Raw genomic sequence first — 13,015 nt, forward strand, 5'->3', positions numbered from 1 at the left:
TCTTTGGAAATAGGAACATATATTTACATATAAGTATGTAAAGAATCCCCAAAAGATCTAAGTTGCTGGGGATGAAAGAACCAGGAGACTGCGCTATAGACTTTTTGTACGTGAATATGGCTTTTAATAACATTTCATTTTTAAAAATTACATGCATGTGTTACCTACTCGAATTTTTAATATAATTTTTTAAATTAGAAATATCCATGTGCAAAACAAACAAATAAATAAATACATGTTCATGCGCTCTACCTAGCCTTCCTCTTTATTCTTCTTCAATGTTATGATTCTTGGAAAGCTACCCATACAATCCAACACTCCCTTTCCACTTCTAATCTACGCTTTAATCCATTCTATTTTGACTTCCCGTACCCATACCACAGAAACTGCCCTAAGGGCATCAAGCATGTCTCCATTACCAAATCCAACAGATTCTGTCTTTGGTTCACCGCACACCACTGTCTCTAGCTGACCTTCTCTCTTCCTCAGGCTCCATGATTTACATTTGTGGTTATTTCCCTACCTTAGCACTGTCTCCTTGTCTTTCTGAAGGTTCTTCCTGTGACCACCCCTTACTCTTCATGCTGTCCTCCTCCTCCTCTCATTTTTCAATCAACTCTAACCGCTTGACTGTTCTGGGTTCACTCTGCCACCCTGAATCGACCCCTGCACAGCCACAAGTGTTATGTTTTCCGATATACCCATCTCATCATGCCACACCTCTGCATAAAACTCCTAAGTAATCCCTTTACGATGAAGATACAGTCCAAAATCCTTCTTGTCTAGAAAGAGTTGCACTTTCTAGATCTTGCCCATTCCATCAGCTTCATCTCACACCTCCAGCCACTATGTCCACAGAATGACTTCCTATCTGTTCCTAGAAACAGTCAGCCAGCCTCTATTCTGCCTTTTCATTCTTTACTACTAATATTAAAACACCAGTTCCCACCTGCCCAGTTCCTTCCTTCAAGGTAAGTTATATCCTTCTGCTGTTACCACTTAATTTCAATATGGTTGAGTACTTAGTAAAGTAATATTTAAGGTACAGCTGTCAACACTAGAAGGTAATTCCATGACACCATGCGTTGCTAGTGCTTGGCAAAGGACAACTGTAGATGCCCCCAAACTGTTGAGTGATTGCTACTAGGTGCCACAGAATCACTTTTGACTCTATATCCAACAGCACTAAACAGTGCCCAGTCCTGTGCCATCCTTACAGTTGTTGTTGGAGCCCATTGTCTCAACCACTGGATCAATCCATCGTGTTGAAGGCCTTCCTCTTTTGCAATGCCCTGCTACTCTATCAAGCAAGGTGTGCTTCTCCAGGAAAGGGTCTCTCTTGACAATATGTCCAAAGCACATTGAGATGAAGTCTCACCATCCTTGGCTCTAAGGAGCATTCTGAAGTACTTTTTTCAAGGCAGGTTTGTTTGTTCTTTTGGCAGCCCATAGTACTTAGAATATTCTTCACTGGCACCATAATTCAAATGCATCCATTCTTCTTTGGTCTTCCTTATTCAATGTCCAACTTTTACATGCATAATAGGCAACTGAAAATACCATGGCTTGGGTCAGGCACATCTTGGTCTTCAAAGTAAACTCCTTGCTTTTCAACACTTTAAAGAGGTTATGTGTGGATTTACTTACTATAACACGTCTTTTGATTGCTTGACTGCTGCTTCATGAGCATTGATTGTGGATCCAAGTAAGACAAAATTCTTGACAATTCAAACTTTTCTCCATTTATCATAATGTTATTTATCTATTGGTCCAGTTGTGTGGATTTTGGTATTCCATCCATTCCTGAAGCCTTGTTTTCAGCTAATGCATTCAGGGCAGCTTAACTTCTCAGCGGTTACATGTTGTCTTGTTCTTTGGGGTACAGTGACTTTGTATTCTTTCCGTTTTCTTTTGATGTTTCCTGCATCATTCCATAATTGGCCCATAGAATCTTTCAATATTGCAATTCGAGGCTTGACTTTTTCCTTGAGTTCTTTCAGTTTAAGATATGCTGAGCAAGTTTTCTTCCTTTTTGGTTTTCTAATTCTAGGTCTTTGCACATTTCATTATACTTGACTTTGTCTTCTTGAGCTGCCCTTTGAAATTTTGTTCAGTTCTTCGACTTCACAATTTCTTCCATTTACCTTAGCTACTCTATAATTAAAAGCAAATTTCAGTCTCTTCTGACATCCACTTCGCTCTTTTCTTTCTTCCTTTTTTAATGACCTTTTTGCTTTCTTCACGTATGATATTCTTGATGTCCTCCTACAGCTCATCAGGTCTTCTGTCATTAGTGTTCAATGCAGCAAATCTTTCTTAAGATGTTCTAGAAATTCAGGAGGGATATACACAAGGTCATGTTTTGACTCACACGGATTTGTTCTCATTTTCTTCAGTTTCAACCTGAACTTACATATGAGTGATTGATTGGTCTGTTCCAGCTAGCCCCTAGTCTGGTTTTAGCTGCTAATATTGAGCTTCGACGTCATCTCTTCCCACTGCTGTAGTCAATTTGATTTTTGTGTGTTCCATCTAGAGAAGTCAATGTGGGTAGTCACCTTTTGTGTTCTTGAAATAAGGTATATGAGTTGAAGAGGCTGTTGGTCTTGAAAAACTCGCTATCATGCCAAGTCTGATTGTGTTTCTAACACCAAGGCTATACCTTCCAACTACTGTTCCTTTCTCTGTTTCCAATTTTGCATTCCAATGCCAATAACGATCAATGCATCTCAATCACTGTTTGGTTAATTTCAACTTCTGCATTTAGTGAGCTTTAGTGGCTGTGCATAAATTAGAATAACAATTGTATTGACTGGATTTCCTTGACTGCAGATAGATTTAATCCTATCAGAGACAGCATTATACTTCTCGATACAGATCTTGAAATGTCCTTTTTACAATGAATACAACATCATTTCTCTTGATTGTGTCAGTCCCAGCAAAGTAAGCCATCTGATTTTTTTAATTCAAAATAGAAAATAACAGTCCATTTCTGCTCCCTAATGACTATGTCAATTTTTCATGTGGCCCATTTCATTGTCGACAACTTCCAGTTTTCCTAGATTCATCCTTTGTACTTTCCAAGTTCCGTTTATTAATTGATGTTTGCATGTGTTTCTTTACGTTTTGACTTGTGCTCCACTAGCAAGTGAAGGTCGTCCAGAAGGCTTTACTCCCTTAGGCTTTACTGCATCCACATTATGTTTGTTTCTACTTTGAGAAGGCTGCTTTTCCTCAGTAATATTTTGAGTGCTTTCCAATCTGAGGGTCTCATCTCTGACACAATCTTCGACAATGTTCTGCTTCTTTTTCATAAGGTTTTTAGTATCTGAGAATGTTTTTTTGAGTCTGTCCATAAGGTTTTCAAGTGGCTAATTCCTCCGTCATAGTCTGTTCTTACCTTGGAAACTCTGCCGAAACCTGTTCACATTTGAACCTGCCAGCATTTGAAATACCAGTGACATAGCTTCCAGCAATTACATAAGTCACCAAGGTACAACAAACTGACAGACAAGTGGTGGCCCTACTGAGTTAGTCGTGAATAACTAACTACATCTACTGCCAGTGCCTTCAGCCACTGTCTTTTGCCATTAATTTTGTTTCCAGTTAGATTTCATTCTTGATTTAGAAAATGTCCTCAACTTTTCTCTCCAAATTCTACCTAGTTCCATCTCTTATATTCTTGGATCTTGGTGAACAGATTATTGACAGTACTAACCAAGTCACTGCCCTTTGTGTGCTTAGCAATGGGCTCCCTTACTGCCGGATCCCCATCCTACCCACTGACCACACAACCACAGATGTGTGTTTGCATTCCTTTATGACTTTAATTTAGGCACCATCATTTCTTCTCTTAGATTTAACTATGATATTCGTTCAGAATGTTTGGTCAGATGCAGTATTCTCTCCCTGCCAATCTACTTTCCTTACTGTAGAGAAAATTTTCTCTGAATTACAAATCAGGTTGTGCCATTCTTTAGAGCCTTCCAACTCACTCCCCTGAATAAGCCTTCACTCATCTCATTCTTTCTCTACCACTCGTCTTCTAAGCTGAAGCCATACTAAATTACAATACTAGTCTTCTGCGGCTCCAGGCCTAGATGCAGTTCACAGAAGCTTGTAAAAGTGTGTGCCATAGAACTTGCTATACTATTGTAGTGGATCCTTCTCAGTCTTGCACACTAGTTTTGAGTTCTCTAAAGTGAGGAACTTCTGATTAATCTATTTCCAGTGTGAATGTAGTACCTAACACACAGAAGAAACTCTGGTGTTTACTTAATGCATCTATGGGAAGAAACAGGAGATACTGGCTAACAGATTGCTGCTCTACACTAAGGATAAACGATAAAGGTCTACCCTAACAGTTATGGTGGAAGGCAAAGGAAGGATTAATACAAAAGGCAATTCAATTCACTAACCATATTCAGCACTATGGCTCAGATGTCTTGCTCTTGCCCCCAAACTTTCCATCTGTGAATGTAATGGTTAGAGCTTCTGACAAATGGACATGCCAAACAGACATGCAGGGACGAAGTTCAACCTATCAATCACATCAAAGCCTTGGTGTCCTGTGCCTTTTTGTATAAAAGAGAGAGCACGAGCAGAGTTGAACCCTCTTTGGCTCTTCCCCCTCTGCCAGAGCTGGATCTCGAATCTGGTTCATCCACCACCTGGTGTGCTGCCTGATGATCCCAGGACCCATCAAAAGACGACCAACGGTAGATTCATTTGGCTGACTTCAGACCTCTGCATCCACCAGCCTGTGGTATCTCTGCTTCACCATCCTGCTTCCTATTTCTCAGTTTCCATGTGTCAGGAGAAGCCTGACTTGAACTGGATTGGACTGGACTGATCTATTTCTACAACTCTGTAAACCATTTATTGATATAAATCTTTCCATCTATAAGCAAAAAAAAAATCACTAACCACTAACTAAATATACACTACGTACTAAGGACTATAGTAATACACAGTCCATGTCTTCAAACGCTTGACCATTTAGCAGAGAAGGAATAGCACCAAAACAATGAAAAAATGTGACAAGTTCTGTAGTGATGAAAGGAACTATGTTGTTACCTAAGTCCTGAACAGGAAACCAACAGTTTTGCTGGAGATGAAGAAGAAAAGTTAACAAGTGGTATCCTTTGCACAAAGGCCGGCTCCCCAAGTAAGATTTTACTAACAGAGAAAGGAAAATGTAGTAGTGCAATGCAATGAATAACTTGATTAAAAGAAAAAGCACAAAAGTTGCAAGATATGTTCAAGGAATTATAAGTCTCCTTGTAAGTGATGCTCCCAATGCTTTGAGCAGTGCCTACCTCATTGTAGTGCTCAGTCAGTCTTAGCTAAATTAAAGAATCTACAAGTATTTCAATGTAGTTTAAAATAGGAAAAGTGATAAGTGAGGAGGTTGGAAAGGTGGCTGGTGACAAGATAATAAAGAACCTCACACACTAAAGTGTTTCAGCTGAGACTGGGAACCACCTGAGGTCTACAAGGAAGGCCCTAATGCAATCAGAGCTTTATTGTAGAAACAGTTCTTATCGCATTATAGAAATGGCATTAAGATAGTAGCCTCTTAACAGATTATTGGAAAAGTCAGGGTACAGGATTTTATTCTTGCCTTGAATACAAGAAAGAAAAATAAAGAGGAGAAAGAGAAAAGGGGGGGAAGTAAAGAGGTGTTGAAGTGGCATTGGTTAGGTATGAGTTAAATACTCTGTGCTCGGTAGAAGAAATAAGGGATAGATGAAAGGGTGTTGGGGACATGTGTGAAGCAAAAGAAAGTTGCTTAATCCAAAAGAAAGGAACAGGATGGATGAGAAAGATTAAAATGAAACTAAAGAGCCAAAGTACTCAGAACATTCAGAATTCTGTCTGTTAACAAATCTTGGTAGCTCTTTCTATGTAAACCCAGATCCCAAGGGAGCTCCATGATGCTGAGGTATGCACAGACATAGTGAATGGCTGTTATACATCTGTTAGTCTAATTCATGGTATTTATTTCAGGAGTGGGCTAAGAGAGTAAGGAGAGGTTTCTAAAGTCCTGAGTAGTCTAAGGGCTGATAGTCTGCATTACAAAGCACTCCTTTAGCTATTGGAGTCCAAGCTATTAATAAATATAACTTGTTATACACCTCTTTGTATCTAAACCTGTTATGCCACTGATACTCAGGTTAAAAAAAAAAGGTAGTTGATAGCAACACTTAATATGGAAGTTGAGAAAACCAAGTGACAAGACAAAAGCCTAAACTACAACAGGAACGAATAGGAAAAGATTAATAGAAAGGCAGAGATGACACAATCTGATAACATACTATAGAGAGTAGAAAGGAGAGGAGGAATTAAAGGTGTATGGTATTTTAAATTTGGTAACTGGTCATAGTATGGCTCTGTTAACCAAGACAGGGAGCACTAGAGCAGGAGGCAGGGTTGAGGAGAAAATGGGTGCACTCTTGAATTTGAATACACAAGTACTGTGTGTTCAGTTTAAACTGAAGCCAAGCCTTCAGGAATCTTTGGGAGTTATGGCCTGGATGTATAAGAATAGAAACTATTGGGGGAAATGTCACTTAAAGAGTCCTACAAGATGAAAAAGCCAAGGATGGAAACTTAGAGAATACCTACATTTCTCTAAATAAAAAGGATTAGGAAACAGTACAGGAGATTCAGAGCAAACAATAAGAAAAGTAAGTGGAAAGGAGTGAAGATGGCTTATACCTTAACACACAGAAAAACAACCCAATTAAATAATGGGAATAGGATCCACATAGATGGTTCTTCGAAATCATACATTAACGACCAAAGATGCTCAATATCATTAGCCATCAAGGAAATGCAAACCCAAACTATATAGAAATATCATTTAACACCCACTAGGATGGCTCTAATCAAAGAGGGAGAACAAGAAATGGTGGGGATGGTGTGAAGCAAAGCAAACTCTCATCCAGTGCTGGTGGGGAGGTGAAATGGAGTAGCTGCTTTGAAAACCAGTCTGACAAGTCCTCAAATGATTACACTTAGTTACCCTATGACCCTGCAATTGCTCTTCTAGACTCTCGCCACAGTAAACGAAAAGTTATACCCACATACATGTACAGGAATGATCATAGCAGCATTATTTTATAATAGTCCCAAGCTGGAAACCACCCCAATGTCCACCAACCCATTAAGGGACACGTTACTGTGGCATAGCCACACAGTAGAATACCAGTAGAATGAAAAGGAATGCAATACTAATACATCCTATAACGTGGATAAGTCTTGAAAACATTTTGCTATGGGAAAGAATTCAATCACAAAAGAATATCCATAAAAGTCCAAACTAAAGAAATAATAAACTAATGGTTATCTAGAGTTGGTAGCAGGGGGGAAAGAGGAGGATTTGGTGGTTAAGAGGTATGGAGCTTTTTTTTCTAGAAGTAGTGAAAATATTCTAAAAGTGATTGTGGTAATAAGTGCACAATATACTAGACTAAAAGCTTTGGATTGTACACTTTGAAAGTAAGTGAATTATACAACGGGGCTTTAAAAAGTTCTAGGAAAGAAATCACGCATCTTCCCGTGAGCTTTTTGAAGCGATTTTGTATGATAAATTACATCTCAAAATAAGAGAAAAACAATTGCTTAAGTAGGAAGGAAAGGTCAGAGCAAGGCTTTTGAAGGTCAGGTAAGATCTGAATATGTTATCGACGAGCTAAGAGGAGAGCTTGTAGAGAAAAGGGCACAATAAGTAAGCAAGGCCGAGAGGAAATGGCAGCAGGCTCAATTTAGTTGGAGTAGTGATGATGAATAGAAGAAAAAAGGGCAGAAAAGAAAAATGGTAACACCTTTAAGAGTAAGCATGAGTGAAGATACAGATAGATAACTGGAGGTGAAGGAAAGTTGAAAGATAAAACTTGAAACATCTTGTTGTTCAATGAGGTAGAAGTGTCTTCAAACGAACATGAGAGGGTTCAGACCAAACCAAAGCCACTGCCATGTGGTGTGACTCACAGTGACCTTGCAGGATAGGAGAGAACTGCCTCACAGGGTTCTCAAGAGGGACAACCTGCACAGAAAACAGAGCAGCCCTTCCTTCTCCCATGGAGCAGCCGATGGGCTTGAACCATCCATCTTTGGATTAGCAGTCGAGCTCTTGACCTGTGCCACCCGGGTTTTCCTGAGTCAGGGGGAGTGTAAGAGTTCAGAAAATAAAAGTGGGGTGGCGGCGCAGCAGGAAATCTGCCAAGAACAGAAAAAGAAAACAATAGTTAAGTAAAGAGCTTTGAGCAGCTTGAAAGTAGAAATCACAAGTTTTAATAGCGCAAATAAGCATGATTACTGATATTCCCTGTCCAGAGCTTACCAACTGAGATGGCATATAACTGAGCTGTTTTGGGGGTTGAAGGATGCTGAGAATGTAGGTAGAATGCTTGATTCTAAGATGCCCCTGGGTAAGGAAAGGAGGGATGCCAAAGGCACAAGGGCATGTCATAAGAATTTAATGAATGAACCGACATGGAAGATGAAGGAGAAGGAAAATACGGAAGTAAACAAGATTTCCGAATGCAATGATCCAGAAGAACTAACAGATTAATGAACAAATCAGAGTACTTGGGAGAAGGAAGTGAACTATTCAAAGATAAGTTGTAGATGGAAATGCTTCTTAAAGAGCAACCTTGTCATCTTTAAAGTGAGACCCAAGAAAGTTTAATGACTTTGCTGAAACCACAAAGTACAGGCATACCTCAGATATATGGCAGGTTCCAGTCCAGAGTAGTGCAATCAATCAAACACATTTTTTCCCCCAGTGCATATAGAAGTTATGTGTACACTACACTCTAGTCACTTAAGTGCATAGCAGTATTATGGAAAAAGTTTGAAATATTGTGAGGCTTGCTGCAATGTGACACAGGAACATAGAGTACTTGCTATGGGGAAAATGTCACCAACAAATAAATTTGACACAAGGTTGCCCACTTTCAATTTTTACAAAGTGCATGATCTGCCAAGTATAACAAAGTGATGTGCCATGAAATGAGGTATGCCTGTATGAACCCAAGGCTCACAATTACTTTGAACTCCAGGCCCTTCTACTGCACCACAGAACCTCACTAACCTCTGGAGTTTGAAGGCTGTCAGGACATAAAAGTGGTGAGGAGACTCAGGAACACTAAAATTGGTGTGAATTTCCAGGTTGACTTCAGGTGATAGTGGACAAAATGAATGACAGAAGAAGCCAATCTGGGATAAAACATTTGCTCTGGTAATCTACAGAGAGATAATCAAGAGTTGGATGTAGAATGACATAAGCACCGTAAATTATCTACTGCAAGAACATTTTATGCTTCAATATCCTTTCAATATTACTGGATAATATACAGGAGAGGGCATATAAATATATCACAGCTTAAGATTTTAAACATTAGGAGCTTTGCTCATTTTTAAGGTTCTTTTTAAGTTACAGAAATATAAAATACTGAATTAAGTCTGAGGAGGTCTCTTTTAAGGGACTAGATATTTGCCTTACCTTTACTACCTTGTAGTCACACAAGTACTCCACCTCATAATTGTTTAGATTCCTTTTGGTGATTCCAATCGATTTACATGTGAGTTTTTCTTTTCTACATAATTCCTGAAGAGTATCAAGTGAAACTAGGCAAGGCACACACCAAGCTACAATAAGAAAATAGAATTCTTTACTAATGAAATAGCTACTCAATTAAAACAAAAAAGAAAAATGTAAAACTTCTATATCCCCACCCTTCAGCTGACAATTTTACAAGACTAACAATTCATATGACAAGAAACCAATTATGTGTCTTCAATGAAAAGTTTAGCATTAAAGAAATTATTTTGGTAAACTGATCAGAATTTTCTCAGGGGCCTCTATCCTATGTTTAATTGAGGTCGATACATTTTTACTTGGCCACCTGAACAAAATGCTTAACTCTTAGCTTTCTTAAAAGTATATATAGATGCAAAGATCAGCAGACACAATATCTTTGGCTTCTCAGCTACATTCTCTGCCAAATAGAACTGTGTTTTAATGAAACTTAGATCTCTATGACATATACTTGTCCACTATATTCTACATAAAATAAAGCTGCCATCCAAGTTTTACTAAATTTGATTTGTTTGCCAGGGGAAATCCATATTAGTTTCAGAAACATATGTAAGATATACTTTCAAACACAATCTTATAGTTCAGTTTCCTTTTTCTTAACTGGACAATAACTGAAATCCCATTCAAATATAGTTGTATAGTTATAAAATACATGCACGGCATGTCCTATCTTTTTCCCTATGTTGAATGAAGTGTTATTTTTTTATGCAGGTGGCAGTGCTTTAATACCAAGGTGAATAAAACCCAGAACCAAACCAAACTCACTGCCATTGAGTTGATACTAACTCATTGTGACCCTATCTATAGGGCAAGGTAGAACTGCCCCTGTGAGTTTCTGAGACTAGAATTGTCTTGGGGAGGAGAAAGCCTGGCTTTCTCCTGCAAAGTGGCCAGTGGTTTCAAACAGCAGACCTTTCAGACAGCAGCTCAACAGGAAACCATTACACCACCAGGACCCCTAAATAAACCCAAGAATTACGAGGGAGTACCCCAAAAAAAACAGGGGCGGGGGATCTGCTGGCAGAGCTTTCATAGGACGCATTTTCCCGCTAGGCAAGCATCCAGCAACTCACTGAGTGCACCCAGTGGAGTCACCTGGAGTTACCCTCTGGTCAGTGAATGGTTTCATAAAAGCAATTTTGCTTGAACCTTGTTCTTTGTGAGAGCAGATTTAAGACAATGGCATGTGGCTGTGAAATTGTTTCCTTGGTGCTAAGAAAAAATGCCGCAGAAACTGTTGTGATGTTAAACAGTTTACTAGGACAGAGCTACGGGAAAAACTCAAGTGCATGAGTGGTTTTATTTTAAAAATGGTGAAATGTCAAACAAACCTCATTCTGGACGTCCATCACCTTCCCAGGTGGACGAAAATGTCAACTCATAGTGCATTTGGTGTTCACTCAGGTCAGACTGTTAATCAAGCTTTCTATTTAGAGGTTCAGAAAAGATTGAGTAACTGTGTGCATCAAAAAGGCCCGATTTGTGGCTGAAGGAGGACTGGTTTTGCCAGGACAATGCACCTGCTCAAGCAGTGACCTCAGTGCACCAGTTTTTGGCAAAACACTATATGCCTCTCTTGCCCCACACACCTAATTCACCTGACCTCGATCAGTGCGACTTCTTTTTGTTTCCTCGAATGCAGAGGGTCATGAAAGGACAGTGATTTGATGATATGGAAGAGGTGAAGGAAAAAATGAGAGGTACTGTCAGCCATCCAAACAGATGAGTTTGAAAAATGTTTCCAAGAATGGAATAGCAGATTTGACAAATGTATTAAGTATAATGGAGAGTACTTTGAAGGTGCTACGGTTGTTTTGTAAAAAAAATTTAAATACATCGCTTTGAAGAAAAAAAAGGGTTTTTTGGGGGAACCCCTGGTACAGTGAAAATAAACAGTATATAGATTCTTACAATACGAATTGTGACTATTTGAGGTGTTCCTGTATGGTTTTAAAAGCCATAACCAAAAGACCAGGGTATAAATTTACATAATCCATATTGAAAAAATCCAACTTGAACAAAATCATTCAACTTTAAGAAAGCCAAAAGGAACTGTGCTGCATAAAAGTTTACTCTAAATATCTGTAAACAGTAAACTCTCTTACAACATTTAAGATGTTTCATAAACAAGCACTAAACTCAGAGAGGGTCACTGAGTTGGGACTCAATGGCAGTGAATTGAGTATATATAATGTTAAGCACTAGAGGAGATCCAAGGTCCTCTGCTCTGGTCCCTGGTTCTGCCACCTGACTACTGGACTGGACAGGTCTCCTTCTCTACAACTACTCAGATTCACCAACAAGTGTGAGGAGCTGCAGTGAACAGGTTTAGTAAACGGACCCTTTCCTTGGTGGCTCTCCAAAGTAGCTGTGATAACCTCTTGTTTTAAGGTCATTCCAAAGAAGAGGAAAGTCAGCCGCTCTGACTTTAGGGCATATCCTTTCCTCCTCTCCAACCTCCTTTGGAGAGTCACTGTCAAAGACCCTTAAGCACCACTTTCACTAACTGCCTGCAACTAACTCGAAGTTAAGAAGGTGAAAGGCATTTCTCAAAAATAGAAAGAAAGAAAGAAAAAGGGGGAGGTGGGTTGTGGGGTTTTTAGGAGAGGGGGAAAACAGAAACAATGCCTTCAGTCATGTCTACCTAAGAAACTTCAGGACCTTTTGTGTGGTCAGCCCTCCTTTTGTTGGTGGCCTGCGAGAGAGTTGCTGTCCCTACGATCTTTCTCTCTGTAGAGGTGACATGGGGGTTCAAGGCACAACTATTTTTTGGCGAATGAAAAAATAAATGTCATGAAAAAAATAAATATACACCTGACTATCAAAGTGGCAAATATGTGGTAAACAGGCCAACCTTCCCATGCATGGATAGCCATGTGGACAAAACTTTCCACTTCAAGGATTGAACACAAAACCCTCAAACGCGTGTCCACGGACGGCTGTCATTTATAATAGGAGAAACCCGGGAGGGGCAGTGCCTGCACCCGCGCTTCACTTGCAGCACGCGTTTAAAGTTCCAGTTCTCCAAGCGCGCGCTGGCACCCGCCCGCCCTCCGCAGGCCCGCCCGCAGCGTGTCCCCCGCGGCCGCCGCAGGCACAGCGCGCACGTCCACGGCGGCTCTAGAAATTACGTCAAGCGAAAGGATGCCCACTCGCTGGGTGTTTTCCAACGACTTTAACCGCCTGGTGTGTCCAACTGGGGTGGTCCCGCATTTCTGTGCCTTCGTTAGCCCCCTCCCCAATTACTTCGGACCCCCGATAACAGGGTCCAATTTGAAATTCCCACCACCGGCTGTTTCCCGCTTCCCGGCGGAGAGCCCAGCCTCCTCCAAGGTCCCGCCCGCCCGAGCCACCACCACAAAGAAGCCGCGCCGCACCCCCGACGCACACGCGGACCGCCGAGTCCCA

The 13,015-nt window shown here is 40.2% G+C and overlaps 1 protein-coding gene across 2 annotated transcripts in view; it reads right to left on the reverse strand.

Moving 5' to 3' along the window:
• SUV39H2 (SUV39H2 histone lysine methyltransferase) overlaps positions 1-9,642 on the reverse strand; it is a 24,095-nt gene extending 14,453 nt beyond the window's left edge. The window contains exons 1-2 of one of the 2 annotated variants that reach the window (XM_045285635.1): positions 9,512-9,590; positions 9,101-9,252 (exon numbers count right to left, since the gene is read on the reverse strand). The gene's annotated coding sequence lies outside the window, so the exon portion shown is untranslated. Of the gene's footprint in view, positions 1-9,100; positions 9,253-9,511 lie in introns of both variants that reach the window. The other variant, XM_045285636.1, reaches the window with a different exon arrangement.
• Positions 9,643-13,015: the final 3,373 nt, after the last annotated feature.

Source organism: Echinops telfairi, unplaced genomic scaffold, assembly GCF_000313985.2.
Source record: "Echinops telfairi isolate 266 unplaced genomic scaffold, ASM31398v2 ScPeMD7_7474;HRSCAF=8512, whole genome shotgun sequence".
Classification (NCBI taxonomy): domain Eukaryota; kingdom Metazoa; phylum Chordata; class Mammalia; order Afrosoricida; family Tenrecidae; genus Echinops; species Echinops telfairi.